The sequence below is a fragment of the Phyllostomus hastatus genome, unplaced genomic scaffold (genome assembly GCF_019186645.2).
Source record: "Phyllostomus hastatus isolate PE091 unplaced genomic scaffold, TTU_PhHast_1.1 phas_contig_40, whole genome shotgun sequence".
Classification (NCBI taxonomy): domain Eukaryota; kingdom Metazoa; phylum Chordata; class Mammalia; order Chiroptera; family Phyllostomidae; genus Phyllostomus; species Phyllostomus hastatus.
In genome coordinates, this window is record NW_025333872.1 from 85167397 (window position 1) to 85181704 (window position 14308).

The window sequence follows — 14308 nt, forward strand, 5'->3', positions numbered from 1 at the left end:
CTTGGAACTGTTCAAATAAAAGACAAAATGTAATCATTAAAGCCTATATTTGCAAAACATCCTCAGAGAATGCAGTGGGATGCACAGGCCGTGTTTCTGACTCAGAAGCCTGCCTTTGAGCAGAGAGACTCAGGGAGAGGGAGACAACACTGTAACATAATTAGGTCTATCCTGTCGAGACGGTGGGGGCGGATGGGAAGGCCCACCTTGCATGAGTCACTTTCTTTCCAGACAACTCTCATCTGCTAGCTCCATGAACCTCACTTTCTGCTTGAAAAGTGTCCACAGTGCAGGCCAATTAAATTAAAAAAATAGAATAAAATGTGCTAAAAAATAAAATACCCTTTAATAACCTAAGAAACAGAGAGTATATTGCAGTTCTAACAAGTATAGCGGGGTGGGGGGCAGCTGAAGAGGATGCCACAGAATCAAACTCATGATAAGATTGAGACTGAGCCTCAAAGACACGGGGACTTTCTCCCTTAACCAGCACATCAAAAGGGCACACTGCTTCCTTCTGAAGCCTCCGGTCTCTTTCACAACGTGGATGATTAGGGGATTGTTTAACTTGTAAAATGCCTTTATACAGTCTGCTCTGGAAGGCCTTCTGTTTATGGTTTGATACTCTGCCAGCTTCCTCAAATTCCTTTTCTTTTCTTTCTTCTTTTCCCCCTTCCCTCCCTCCTCCCCTTCTCCTCTCTTTCTGTTGTTCCTTCTCATCTAACGTGAAATATTGGCTGCTCTCTGTCCTTGCAGCCCTTTCTCCTTCCACCCCTGCTTCTCCACTCCTCAAGGTGGCTGCAAGGAAAATAGATTAAGAGTAAACATATATGCCCTGGCTGGCATAGCTCAGTGGATTGAGCGCAGGCTGCGAACCAAAGTGTTGCAGGTTCGATTCCCAGTCAGGGTACATGCCTGGGTTGCAGGCCACGGCCCCCAGCAACCGCACATTGATGTTTCTCTCTCTCTTTCTCCCTCCCTTCCCTCTCTAAAAAATAAATAAATAAAATCTTAAAAAAAAAGAGTAAACATATATTTATTTAATGGTAATGGAGTAGAGGGATGCTCCCCCTAGATAATGTATAAAGAAATGTTTGTCAATATTTTATTAAAACTAGCTTATGTAAAGAAAGTGTTGATAATCCTAATGATTTTCAGCAATAAGCTACTGGATTTTGGTCATATCACAATATGTGTATTTCAAAAACAGAGACTAACCTTGTAATTTGCCAAAATGTCATTCTGATTCCTATTTGATTTATTTTATTTGCTTGTTATATCAGCCTGTTAACTTCCATTAAAATACTTTCTGAGCAAAGATTTTTGGTTTTGTTTTTACTGGGAATAATATGTCAATTGATAGTCATTTGAATTTATATTAAATCAATTGTAAAAGATGCTTTAATACTTATATAGGGCTAGGAATTTATTTGCGTCATTTTAAATCATATTTGTTGATAGAAGGAGGAACAAATAAATACCTTTTTTCCTTCTTACAGCATTATAACATATTCTTCAAGTATATGGAAAGTATTGTGGGAAATTATTTTCTAAAGATGCTTTGTTTTGGTCATCAATAGGGAAAGTTTCATTTGATTTGCCTGTGTAGAGGACACCTGCAACTTATTTTTGCATTTTTTAAAAATCTTTGCTTGTTCTGTATATTTCCTTCTGGAAAAGCAGCCCATTCCCCACTCCCCATTCATTCAAATTCAAGGTGGTATGTACCTAGACTAGATCAGTCAAGGGTCCTTCACCCCCCTGCACACAGTGATCGGTTCAAGGATAGGCAGGTAATTCAAGCTAGGTTGTTGATTGTAAGTCTAATGGTCAAGACGAAAGGTGCTCCCTCTTCCTGGGATCTGCAGCCCTGTGGATAAGGGAGCCTGAAGTGGCCAGGCACCGTCTTTGCCAGCACTTGGAAAGAGCCTAAGAATGAGGACAATGCAAAGGCAAGGACAGCTGGAGAGGAAGGGAAGAGCCTGGTGACACTGCGTGGTTTTCTGAATCTGTTCGCAGCTCCCCTGAGAGGGGCTGTCCGGGTTAAGACTCTAAGCTCCCCTCCCCATTTTTTTGCTTATGGTGGTTTAAGGTAGATTTCTAACTTAACTTTGAGAAAGTTCCAATATGCCCTTGAAAGTGTAACTGAAATGCCGCGTCATGTAGTTATATTTATTCTAAGAGAGAATGATTTTTATTTCTTTTTGCATTCCCAACTCGAACTTTTTCTCAATGAGAAGCTTACTAATGGCAGAACTGTGATATGTTTGAACTGTGACTTGGAATACAGGATTTCACCAAATCTGAATATTTGGACTTGTTTTCTAGATTTTTAAAGTCATCATTTTTTATAGCGTTTTATCCTTCTCAACTTGGGGGCACATAGAAAGAGCGAGAAGACACCCTGCTGTTACCACATACTAACTCGACAGTGTCTTAGATGATGTTTCATAAGGCCAAAGCGAGAGTCTTTGGAAAAGTGAGCAATAAATGCAAAGACTGAGAAGGAGTTCATGTTATTTTTATATTACTCTTTTATTTAGATTTAGCATATGTCACATTTGGTGATCGGTTTCTCATATGGATAGGACAGCCAGCTCACCGCACTACTCATTGTACCAAGTTTGTCCCTAACTTTCCAAACTTGTTGTGACTACACAGCTTGCACTCTGGGGAAAATTTGGTTTGTCATTCTTACTCAGTTAACTTACCCATGAAGTCTCCGGATCTAATACGTTTGAAAATAGAAGCAAGAATTCCAGGATCCTAATTCTGTCGCATGAGTCACTTTTTATTTCTGCCAACGACCCCTTCGGGAATCATTCTAAAGTCTAAATCCTACAAGAGCCATGGATGAATTTCCTAATGGGTTAGGCAGAAGGGCGTGGAACTCTGTGGCTCAGGGACAAGCTGCTGGGTGCAGAATGGAAGGCGAAAGAGCACCTGCTACCGACACTCCGCCCCGAGCCACCCGGCGTCTCAGCACCGGGGGCAGGCTCGTGGACAGCACGCTGCACACAGTTACTAACAAATGTTAGCAAATCACTTTACTTTGAGCCTAAATTCCTCTTTTATAAAAACGACGATACCCTTTCTGACCATGGTTGTTTGGGTTTGTTTGTTGTTTTTTTTTTTTGTAGAAAATAAATGAAGACTCAATATACATGAGGAAAATATTTAGAAATGAAAGCTCAACAAACATGTCCTTCCTCCACTATCTGGTCCCCCTTGCCTCTGCCATCTTACCTTTTGCCATGTTCTGCCCTCAGCCCTCTAGACGCTTTACTTAGCCCTAAATACTGTCTGATTTCTCTTGCCCCTGCAACCTTTCCAAACACGATTCATTCTGGCCCAGAATTCTCCTGTCACCCCTAACTCTTGCAAAAATTCTGCTAATCCTCATTCATCATTCAGGTTCCAGTTCATATCCTACTTTCTTAATCTCCCCAAACCGGTTTTAGGTATTTCTTTTATTACAGTGCTTCTTGTATCATGTGGTATTTGTCCTTTTTCCCATTTGCTCCCTTCACCAGTGTTTCCCTTCAACAAGTTGAAGTCATAACCCCCCACACTTCAAAATGGGACTGGGTTTGAAGAAAGGCTCTTTAAGAGATGATCAAGTTAAAATGAAATCAATGGGGTGGGCACGCCCTACTCCAATATGACGGGTGTCCTTGTAAGAAGAAATGTGGACATTGACACCTACAGAGGATGGCCATCTACAAGACAACGAGAGTGACCTGGAGATCTTTCCCTCACAGCCCTCATGAGAAACCAACTCTGACAACACTTTAATCTCACACTTCTAACCTCCAGAACTATGAGAAAATAAATTTATGGTATGAAGCCAACCAGTCTGTATTACTTTGTTATGGCAGCCCCAGCAGACTAATATACCATATCAACAAACTAAAATGGAAAAAGAACTGTGATTATCTCAATAGACACAGAAAAATATTTTGACAAAATTCAACATTCATTCCTGATAAAAAAAAAAAAACTCTCAGAAAACTAAAAATAGAAGGGAATTTCAACTTGATAAAAAGTCTCTGCAAAAATGTTAGAGATAACATCAAACTTAATGATGAAAATTGAATGCTTTTCTTAGTCTAGGAAAAAGATAAGGACATACAATCTTAACACTTCTATTCAACTTTGTACTAGAACTTCTGGCCAGTGCACTAAGACAAAATAAAAAAAGCATTCAAACTGGAAGAGAAGACATAAAATTACCGTTATTTGAACACAACATGATCATTTATGTAGAATATCTTGTGGAATCTTTTTTAAAAAGCTCTGAGAATTAGTAAGTGAGTTCAGTAAAACTGCAGGTACAATACCAATATGCGGAAATCAATGGTGTTTCTATGTACTAACAAAACAATTTGGAGTTGAAATTTAAAAAGCAATAGCATTTGTAATAGCATCAAACATATTGTCAGACAAATCTGACAAAAGATGTTCAAACCTAAACACTGGAAAAAAAAAACAACACAAAGCTGAAATTTAAGAAGACCTAAGTGAATGAGAGCTATATGTTATTCATGTGCAGGCATAGTTAATACTACTAAAATTTCAGTTCCTCCTCAATTTTTTTAGAGACTCAACATAATCACAATAGAAAATTACAGCAAGCTTTTTCATAGAAATTGGCAGGTTGATTGTAAAATTCATATGGGATTGCAAAGAGTCTCTTATAGCCTAAATAACGCTGACAGAAAAGAACAAAGATGAGAAAACACAACCAGAAATGAAAATGTATTATACATCTGTAATTAGCAAGACAATGTGGTATTGGTATAATGATTCATAAATATATCAATGAAACAGTAAAGTTCAGAAATGTGCTTACATATATATATGCACAACTAATTTTTCACAAAGATGAGAGACAATCAAGTGGCAAAAATAGTCTTTAAACAAATGGAATTGGACAAATTAGATATCCATGTGCAAAAAAAAAAGAACTTTGGAAGATAATCTATGAAAGCACATGAAAAGGGGTGAAGTTTTTGAGATAAAGTACTACTTCTGTTGAGGCTTGAAAATAAGAGAAACTAATGGAGAAGTTTTGCTTTAAGTTAACCAAGGGAGAAATCTTTAGAATAACATTTTAACATAACCAAAACTAGCCCAAAGAAATGCATGGACCAATGTACCCTGGCTGGTGTGGCTCAGTGGACTGAGTGCCGGCCTGCGAACAAAAGGGTCAAAGGTTTGATTCCCAGTCAGGCCACGTGCCTGGGTTGTGGGCCAGGTCGCCAGTAGGGGGTGCACAAGAGGCAACCACACATTGATGTTTCTTTCCCTCTTTCTTCCTTCTTTCCCCTTTCTAGAAATAAATAAACAAAATAAAAAAAAAGAAATGTGTGGACCAATGCAAATAAATTGAAATGCGTCTCCAGAGTTTACGTTGTAGAGGTCCTTCAATAAGCAACAAATATTTTAAGCCACCTGAATGAAAATGACAGTGGTGGGTTGTCATTTCGCAATAAGCTTTTTTGTTCCAAGCCCAGGAGGGCGGGAGAGCAGTCTAGGTAAAGACAACAGTGTGTGCCATGGCAGTTGGGTGTGAGGGGCTAGTGGGTTTAGTGAGTGGTTTTGCCAGGGCTATCACCTTAGTTTGCTTAGCATGCCATAACAAAATACCACAGACTGGTGGCTTAAACCAAAGAAATTTGTTTCTCACAGTTCTGGAGGATAAGTCCCAGATCCAGGTGCCAGCCAACTCAGCTTCTGGTGAGGGCTCTCTGTGACGGATACCTGCTGGCAGTATCCATCGCTGCAGATGGTTGTCGAAACACGAGAAAAACATACACATGGACAACCGAGTCCTGTGGGGAAATAGGTATGAAACAGCCACTCTCTCTAGTGGGGAGCACCTCATTCTCCTGCCCAAGCAGGCTTTTATTAAAAATACCGATACAGTGTGTGAATTACAGTCTGACAGGGAAGATAAACAAGCAGTTAACTTTGAAAGGGGCTGGCAGATCTCCCGCTGGCATTCTGGGCTGAGATTTTTGGGGTTTTATCATTTAAAAAAGACTATAGGACCTAAAAACTTAGTTTCATTTCCTGCCTGTGCCTTCATATTCTAATTAAAGAGCATCCTTCAGCAAGCAGATCTCACAGGATCTTTCATATTCTATGTCTCAGGCCTGATTACCCCAGGGGTCGGCTGACTCTGGTCTGGGCTGCACCACCCCTGTTATTTCCACAGGCCTGAGTCAGGCATAGGAGACAGAGGCAGCCGGGAGACTTGGATTTCTCACAACTAAGAACAAGGACTCAGGCTTTGACAAAGCCGAGAGGGCAGGGGTCGATGTCTATCACCCCTTCATTTCCACAGCCCCCTGAGTCTCTCCCTGAGGCCTCCTCATGATCATGCCTGTCTTAGGCGATTTCCCCCTTTGGAAATCTTATCCATCATTGGCTAACTGATCAAGCATTGGGGGCCAGCACAGAACAGGCAGCGTTCATGCCAGGGAAATAACTTTTGTCTCCTTAGTGGCTCCTGGTTTGGAGGTCTCTCACTCAGCCTTAACAATGGGAGGTTACAGTTTTCCTGAGACCAGGCAGGGCGGACCCCAACAGATTTCCTCCTGGCTTGAGACAGCCGCCTTCCCACCATGTCCTCACATGACCTTTCCTTGGTGAGAAAAGGAGTGTGTGTGTATGTGCTGTATGTGTGTGCATGTGTGTGTGTGTGTGTGTGTGAGAGAGAGAGAGAGAGAGAGAGAGAGAGAGAGAACTCTCTAGTGTCTCTTCTTATAAGGACAGCAATCCCATTATGAGGCCCCCAACCTCATGATCTCATCTACAACCCTAATTTCCCTTCAAAGATCCCATCTCCAAATAGCACACTGGGAGTTCAGGGTTAACATATGAAATATGTGTAGGGGGCACACTTTAGTTCATAACAGTGGCTGAAGTGGTACTGGAAATGCAAAGAATGAGGGACAAAGGGGGTCCTGTTCAGGACAACAGGACATGTCCAGTGTCAATAAGGAGCCAGCTGCCTTATTGGCTGGTTGTGAGGAAGCAGGGTCTATACTCCGTAGAAGGCAGGGTGTTAAAGAACCGTAAGTATTCATGAAGTATTATTGGGAAATTGTTGCTAAATAAGTTGTTAAAATCTTTTGCGACAATCTTTTCTTTTTACCGATTCTGTATTCACATGAGTAATCTGACTCATAACAATGTCTGAGAGTGTTTCCATAAGCCTACAAGCATGTCCTTCTTTATATGAGCAGTTTATTCTTTTATCTTGTTGAGGAATTAGATCGCCTCTTCTCCTTTCCTAGTCGTGTGACTATCATTTAAGACAAATTCCTTAAAGCCATCACCTTTAGTCCCAAGTCCTGTTTCTTTAAGATTTATTTATTTATCTTTAGGGAGAGGGCAGGGAGGGAGAACGAGTGGGAGAGAAACATCAAGGTGTGGTTGCCTCTTGTGTGCCCCCTACTGGGGACCTGGCCCTCACCCAGGCACGTGACCTGACTGGGAATTGAACTGGTGACCCTTTGGTTCGCACACAGGCCGGCACTCAGACCACTGAGCCACACCAGCTATAGCCCAACTCCTGTTTTTTTACTGTTTATTTTTTGTCCTTCCTTGCTTTGGACCTTAATTCAGGGTTCTTTACACTTATTCCTTAAAACATGTATTATTGAATAAACTCCACTATTGTTACTTGTGCCAAACATCTTTAAGTTGAAAAATGTCTTTAAAAACGAAGTGGAATATTTTTTAAAGGTAAAAACACAATTACAACAACCAACACCCCCCCATCCCCCAAGTGAATACTCTTGTAAAGAGGTCGCATTTGGCTGTTTGGTACAAAGATAGTTGTGGTTTTTAAGTCAGCTTATAAACGAGATTTTTTAAAGACCTGGAGCATAGGGAAAGTAAAAAAATAAAAAAGGCGCAGCATTCTTTCCAAGCGAAAAGCCCAAGGGGAACAAGGTTTGATGATGTCCTAGATTTCTGAGACAGTCCGCATTGAAATGACTATTTGTTTCTTTTTGAGTTGCCACATTTTTTAGGTCATTACTGGAAGGCAAATTTGTTAATGCCTCCCTCTCTCTCTCTCTCTCTCTCTCTCTCTCTCTCTCTGGTTAATGCTCCCTCCAGCCTGCCCCCTTTCAAAATTTAAAACGCAAACACAAAATCTGGGACTGCAGTGCCTCTGTATTTATTTCTAGCATGGAACATTCAAAACCATAAACTGCCATGTTTTTAGAAACTACTATAATTTTATCATTCTGGGTTGCATATTTTCTTCCTCGTAGTTCTAACCCTCCCAGGTCCCTGATGTTAGCCGCAGTTGGAGTTCAAGTACTGGTGCTTTTGAGCCCTCTTATGAATGTGAAAGGAAGCAGAGGGCTACTTGTCATTTGGATTCCAGCTGCTATTGCAACCACAGTGAGAAGCAACACCTATCTGAGCAGATTCCAAAGCTGCTCCTCTCAGGATCTGTGCCCTGGCACGAGGGGAGGTTTGGGAACGGCATCTCGGCTTGTGGGCTGCTTCAGTGAGCATTTTAAGACCAAACAGGACTGCGTGGGAATAGTAGGAAGTTTCTAACCGGTTCCTCTCTCAGAGTCTCACTTGCACTTTGGGGGGTAATGTTATTTCACCAAATGAAGACAACAAAGGAGTGCCTCTCTCAGGAGCTGGGGCCCCTCTGGAGTGAAGTGGAACAAACTCTGAATTAGGTGCCAGATTGTCTAAGATTTACTTCCAGGCTCTATTTGGGAAGCCCAGTGTATTGTCTAGACATCCTTCCCTGAGTTATTTTATTTTGATTCCATGGGAGCTGCTTTACACCTGCATACATTGTAAGTAACTGATGGGCATGCGGATTCTGTCTTGCCTGCTGCGAGGGCCATGGACCTCCCTTGCCGCTGCCCCAGAGTGTGTGTGTGTGTGTGTGTGTGTGTGTGTGTGTGTGTGGTAGGGGTTTGCCTCCGTTTGCAATCCCTTCGACATTCCTTTATTCTATCTGTATTTGTGCTATTACCATCTGCTTGCTTCCGGCATCGAATGAGTTAAACACAATCTCTAACCCATGTCCATTTTATTTTTAGCCTCACAAAAGCCACAGTTTTACCTTTTCTTGAAAATTAATTTTTAGCACTCAACTTCCTCACTGGGCAAATGAGTATGATAATACTGCCCTCCTCTTTAACCATGAGTTTGTGGGGCTGGATGAGTTATGAATAATTGGGTTGAAATGATCCCTAAGGGCTGAAAATGTGTCTTATTTCCCTTTGTAATTCTAGCATGTGGGGAAGAGAATCTGCACCAAAGTTCTCTTTATTATAAAGTACTAGACTAATAGGAGGTATTGTTAATACTATCAGATCTCATTGGCAGCAGAGGAGCCAACAACCTCTGACCTCATTTCGAAAGTGGCCAGAGAGTTCATCTTAGGTAGCACTCAAAGAGCCTAAGGTTCAGAGCTCACGTGCTGGGCAAATGGGGACATGGACACAGTGGTTTCCGATTCCAGGGAAGAGGCCACTGGTGGCAGAAAAGGGTTAAAGGAGACTCTAAGAGTCTCCTCTTCTTTTCTGGGCACTGAGACACCAGGGATTCAGAGGTCGAAGGTGCATTCTCACAGAAATATCAGCTAGTCTAACACACGATTCCTTGTCACTTCTCTTGGCCTTTGCCTGTGGCTGGCTGAGGTGGGACAGTGGACAGATGGGGTAGACAGTGGAATTTCCGGTGTGCAAAATCTTGCAGGGAGTATAAAGATTTATCAGAACTCTTAAAGATGGCCAACATTTACTGCCTAGGTCTGCATCCTATTTCTTGCATTCAAATCACCTATTTCAGTCCCAAAGTATAAACTCTAGAACTTTTAAATTAGCAAGCTAAATTTTAAATTATAGGTCTCTCTAGAACACAGGTAGCAAACACAAGGTCTGTGTGCCAAATCCAGCCCTCCACCTTGTTTCTACTCAGCAGCAGCCCCGAGCTCCTTGCCCCTAGTTAAGGAGGAGTTACATGTATACAGTCCTAAAATTACATTCGGCCCTTTGAAGGCAACCTCGAGGCTGATGTGGCCCCCCGTGAAAATGAATTTGACACCCCTGCTCTAGAAATGTTCTGTGATGGTATTTAAGTCTCAACATTTCTAGCTTTTTATCTTTCTCTGATTGCAAACTGAACAGGTACAGCGAACATCTTGTTCATCAGGCATTACTGACTCACAGGTTCGGGGGAAGGCGGCTTGTGTGCACTGAGCGAGTACTGGAACACAGGCTTCTAGTTAATACCTCCTGACTATCTGGCTGAAGATTGGCTCTCAAAGATATTGGCTTCTAATCGCTAGAATCTGTAACTCTTAAATGAAAAAAGGGTCTTTACAAAAGTGATTAAGTAAAGGATCGGGACAAGGGAAGATTATCTAGATTAACTGAGTGGACCCGAAGGCAATCAATCACGGGTGACACTGTCAAACAGAGGCAGAGGGAGCTTTGACGCAGACAAATGAGGAAAAGGTCCTGTGACCCAGGAGGCAGAGACTGGAGTGACAGAGCTGTGAGCCAATGAATGCAGCAGCCCCACTGGCTAAAGGAGACCAGGCAGGGCTTGCCCCCTAGACCTTCCAGAGCGAGTGCAGCGCTGCCAGCACCTGGATTTCACCCCTGGGAAGGTGATTTCAAACGTCTGTCCTTCAGACGGAGTGAATCAGCTTCTGTGGTTTTAAGCCACTGAGTCTGTGGTAATACGTTACAGTAGCCACAGGAAACCAATACAGATGATTAATTGTACAAAGACTCTCTTACAGAGTCTTAAAAAAAGCCCTCCAAACTTTGCCAAGTGTATTTGTTTGCTAGGGTTGCTATATCAAAGTACTACAGGCTAGGTAACAAACATCACAAATTTATTTTCCCACAACTTTGGAGGCAAAAATTTGAAGATCAAGGTGTGAGCAGGGTTGATGTCTTCTGAGAACTCTTTCCTCGGTGTGTAAGTGGCCATCTCCTGTGCTTCCCCACGCTGTTCCTTCTGTGCACGCTCCTGTCGTGTCCTGGTCTCCTCTTATAAGGACACTAGGCATACTGGATTAGGGCCAACCCATAGGACCTCATTACACCTGAATTCTTTCTTTAAAGTCCTTATTGTTACCTCACTAAAGGGTTCTGCTTTCCAGTGCACTTCGAAGTCCAATCAAATGCTAACAGAAGTTTGTACCCCAAAGGTAAGGGTTTATTATTTATTGTAATAGTTGAGGAAATGGCAGCGAGCCCGAGTCCCATGCAAGCAGTGCTCAAAGGCCTGGCTGGCTTCCAGGGGACAGGTTGTAGAGGGGAAAGGTCATCAGTATGGTGGCTGAAGACGTGGGGGTCCCAAGCTCTACTGACTGGCGGGGGACCGGGGTAGGGAGCAGTTGATCACTGGTCAGGTCGTGATGGCAGCCTGAAGTCAAGATACCACCTTTAGCTTGACTGACACTCTCTCCCTGGGGCCAACAGACCTGAGGCTTTGTCTGAAGACAGTTTGATCCTGACCAGAGTGTGATGTGTTAGGGGCTTCATGATTGAGAAAGAGAGTGGATAGTGGATGGAGAGACAGGAGAAAGGGTCATGTTAGAAAACTGGACACTCTGCACAGTTCCATTTTACACGGATGCAGGCCCATTCTGAGGTGTGGAGGGTTCGGACTTTGACAGGGATGTGAATTTTGAGGGGGGGACACAGTTCAGTACATGACACCAAGTAACCTCGTCATCTCCACTTCAGCTCACGGGGAAAGTCCGAAACTGCTGAGCACCACACAGCTAGGTCCAGGAGCTTGACTTTGAAATCCTGTTGCTCTGACTTAATTATTGAGTTCTTAATAATAATAAGAAGAAGAAGAAGAAGAAGAAGTCATTGCTTGGGGTACAATGAACTTTTGTTGAACTTTAATTCTTATTTAGAAAGTTTTGATAAGGTGATCAATTTTCCGTCGGGCTGAGATGATACTAAAATTAACTTAGGACACAGAAAGTCAATAGAAATGAGAGAACCACCGGTTTGCATTATTAAATTAAAGGCAGGATGACATGTATGAACTTGTAATATTGGTCCTTTGGAAAATGAAGAGTCAAATGAAAAGGAAAAACATCAGAGAAGGGTAAAGTTGCTGTCTTAGAAGAGCCTTGTTTTTATACGTCACCGCTCTAGTTTCTCGTTCAGTGAGTTCCCTGGGAAGCTGAAGAAGAGGGAGGCAAGGCACACAGGATCATCAGCATAAAAAGGACCATAAAAAGTCTGCTACGAACCATCACTCCTCTAGCTGAGTTCTTGAAATATTATTTTTGACACAAACATCCGAGTTATTTTTAGGAGAAAGTAAAAAAAACCTTGCACCATAACAGTTTTTATTCTTCTTAAGTAATGCCTCTCATATGTACTATTTCTTGAGCCATCTTGCTTTTTCTTAAAAAAAATGATCAAGTTCTAAAACGCTGCTTTTCGATAGGGGTGAATTTCCGAACAAAGCATCGTTTGCTGAACAAATATTTATTAAAGACTACCCGCCAAATACTGTTCTAAATATTGGGAGTAAAGTACAACAACGACAAACAACGCGGAAAAGTCCTTAAGCAAGGTGAAGGAGTGAGAAGCAGGAGCAGTTCTAGGGAACCCGAAAGGTTTGGGTGAGAGATGTGGTCTCCGGTAGAGCAAAGCCGCCAGCCAGTCCTGGGGAACCCCGCAGGGAGGGAGCGGGGAGGAGAACCGTGGTGACCCTGCTCTCGGCCCCCCTCCGATCCCCTGCACGGGCTCGCCCTCCGCGGGCCAGCCCGGTGAGCTGCTGGAAGAGCGGGGAGCTCCCCATGAGAATGGAGCTGCAGAGGCAGACGGAAAATACTGAACACCACGGGTTAACTGGCTGGAAGGGTAGCTTGGGACCGTGTCACTGAGGACTTTGAACCCTGCACTGACAACTTTAGACTTTATCCTTTAGGCAAAGAGGAATCATTGATCATGTTTGGAGCCATGATCGAGAAGGAATTCAGTCATGGGAAGAATGGAGGAGGTTGAGATGAGAGGAAATGAAGATGTGAGTTTGACTGATGATGATTATTCAAGAGGCATCTTTTGTACATAAAACTAACAGAATTTCTGTATGGGGTGAGGAATCAGAACATTCATGAAGAGCCTGGTACCTTGACACATGGTGAGAGAGGAAGAGAACTCTGCAAGCAGTGGGGAGGAAGATGGCTCTGTTTGGAGGGGTGGAGTCACAGAATTTTAGTGCTGGAATGGCGAGAGATGGTCTATTCCAGGGAGCTACCCCCGCCCCCCGAGATGAATGTTTGCAGTCACATGCAGCTTTGGACTGTCCGGCTGGAGTGTAGAAAATAAAGGTTTTGGTTAGATGTCACTCTGATCCCACCCTAGCCCTCTCTCAGGTGATCAGAAAACACCGATTGTTGAGGGCTGTTGAGCTAACCCCACTCTCTGGCTTACACGTGAGGAAGCTGAGAGGATACATGTTTTGTGGAAGGAGACCAGCTGGTTAGGGATCGAGTCAGATCGAGTCAGATGGCCTCACTGTAAACTGAGGTGCTGCTGGATCCATTTAAAGGCAAACTGGAATTAAGAGTTTGGGGCTGAAAAGAAAATTAAGAAGTAGGGACTGCCCCAGGCAATCCCCACACCACTGTTCATGTCCGTGGGTCATGCGTAGAAGTTCTCTGGCTACCCCACTTCCTCTGCTGTACTTTGCATCCCCATGGCTATTCCGTAACTGCCTATTTGTACTTCTTACTCCCCTCACCTCTTCCAAGGCCCCGAGGAAGCATGCTTGGCGTGTTCTAAGTACAAGAAACGCCCCGGGGATGCAACAGAGCGATACGGGGGAGATTGGGGGATGAGGACAGAGAGGCCAAGAGGCCCAGATCAGCTGAGGGCTACAGGTCTTCATGAGGACTTGGTTTCCCCCGAGTGACTTGCATAACTGCAGGAGGATTCCGCACAGAGCTAGGGCATTACCTGCCATGTGTCTTCCAAGGCTCCCAGCGGTGGTGGTGCTGGGGAGAGACTCCAGGAGGCTGCCACAGTGACCCCGTGGAGAGTGACCATGGCAGGGCCAAGGTGGGAACTGCGGAGGGGGTGCAAAGTGGTCGGAGTCCAGATGTATTCTGAGGGCGGACGTGGCTGCTGACTTAGATGTGAGAGGGAGAGAAGGAAAAGGCGTTCGGACGACTCCAGGACGTTCGGCCAGAGCAAGGGAGGGATGGAGAGTGTCGTTTACTGAGATACAGAAAACAGCCAGCGGGTTTCTTCTTACGCCATTGGTTAAC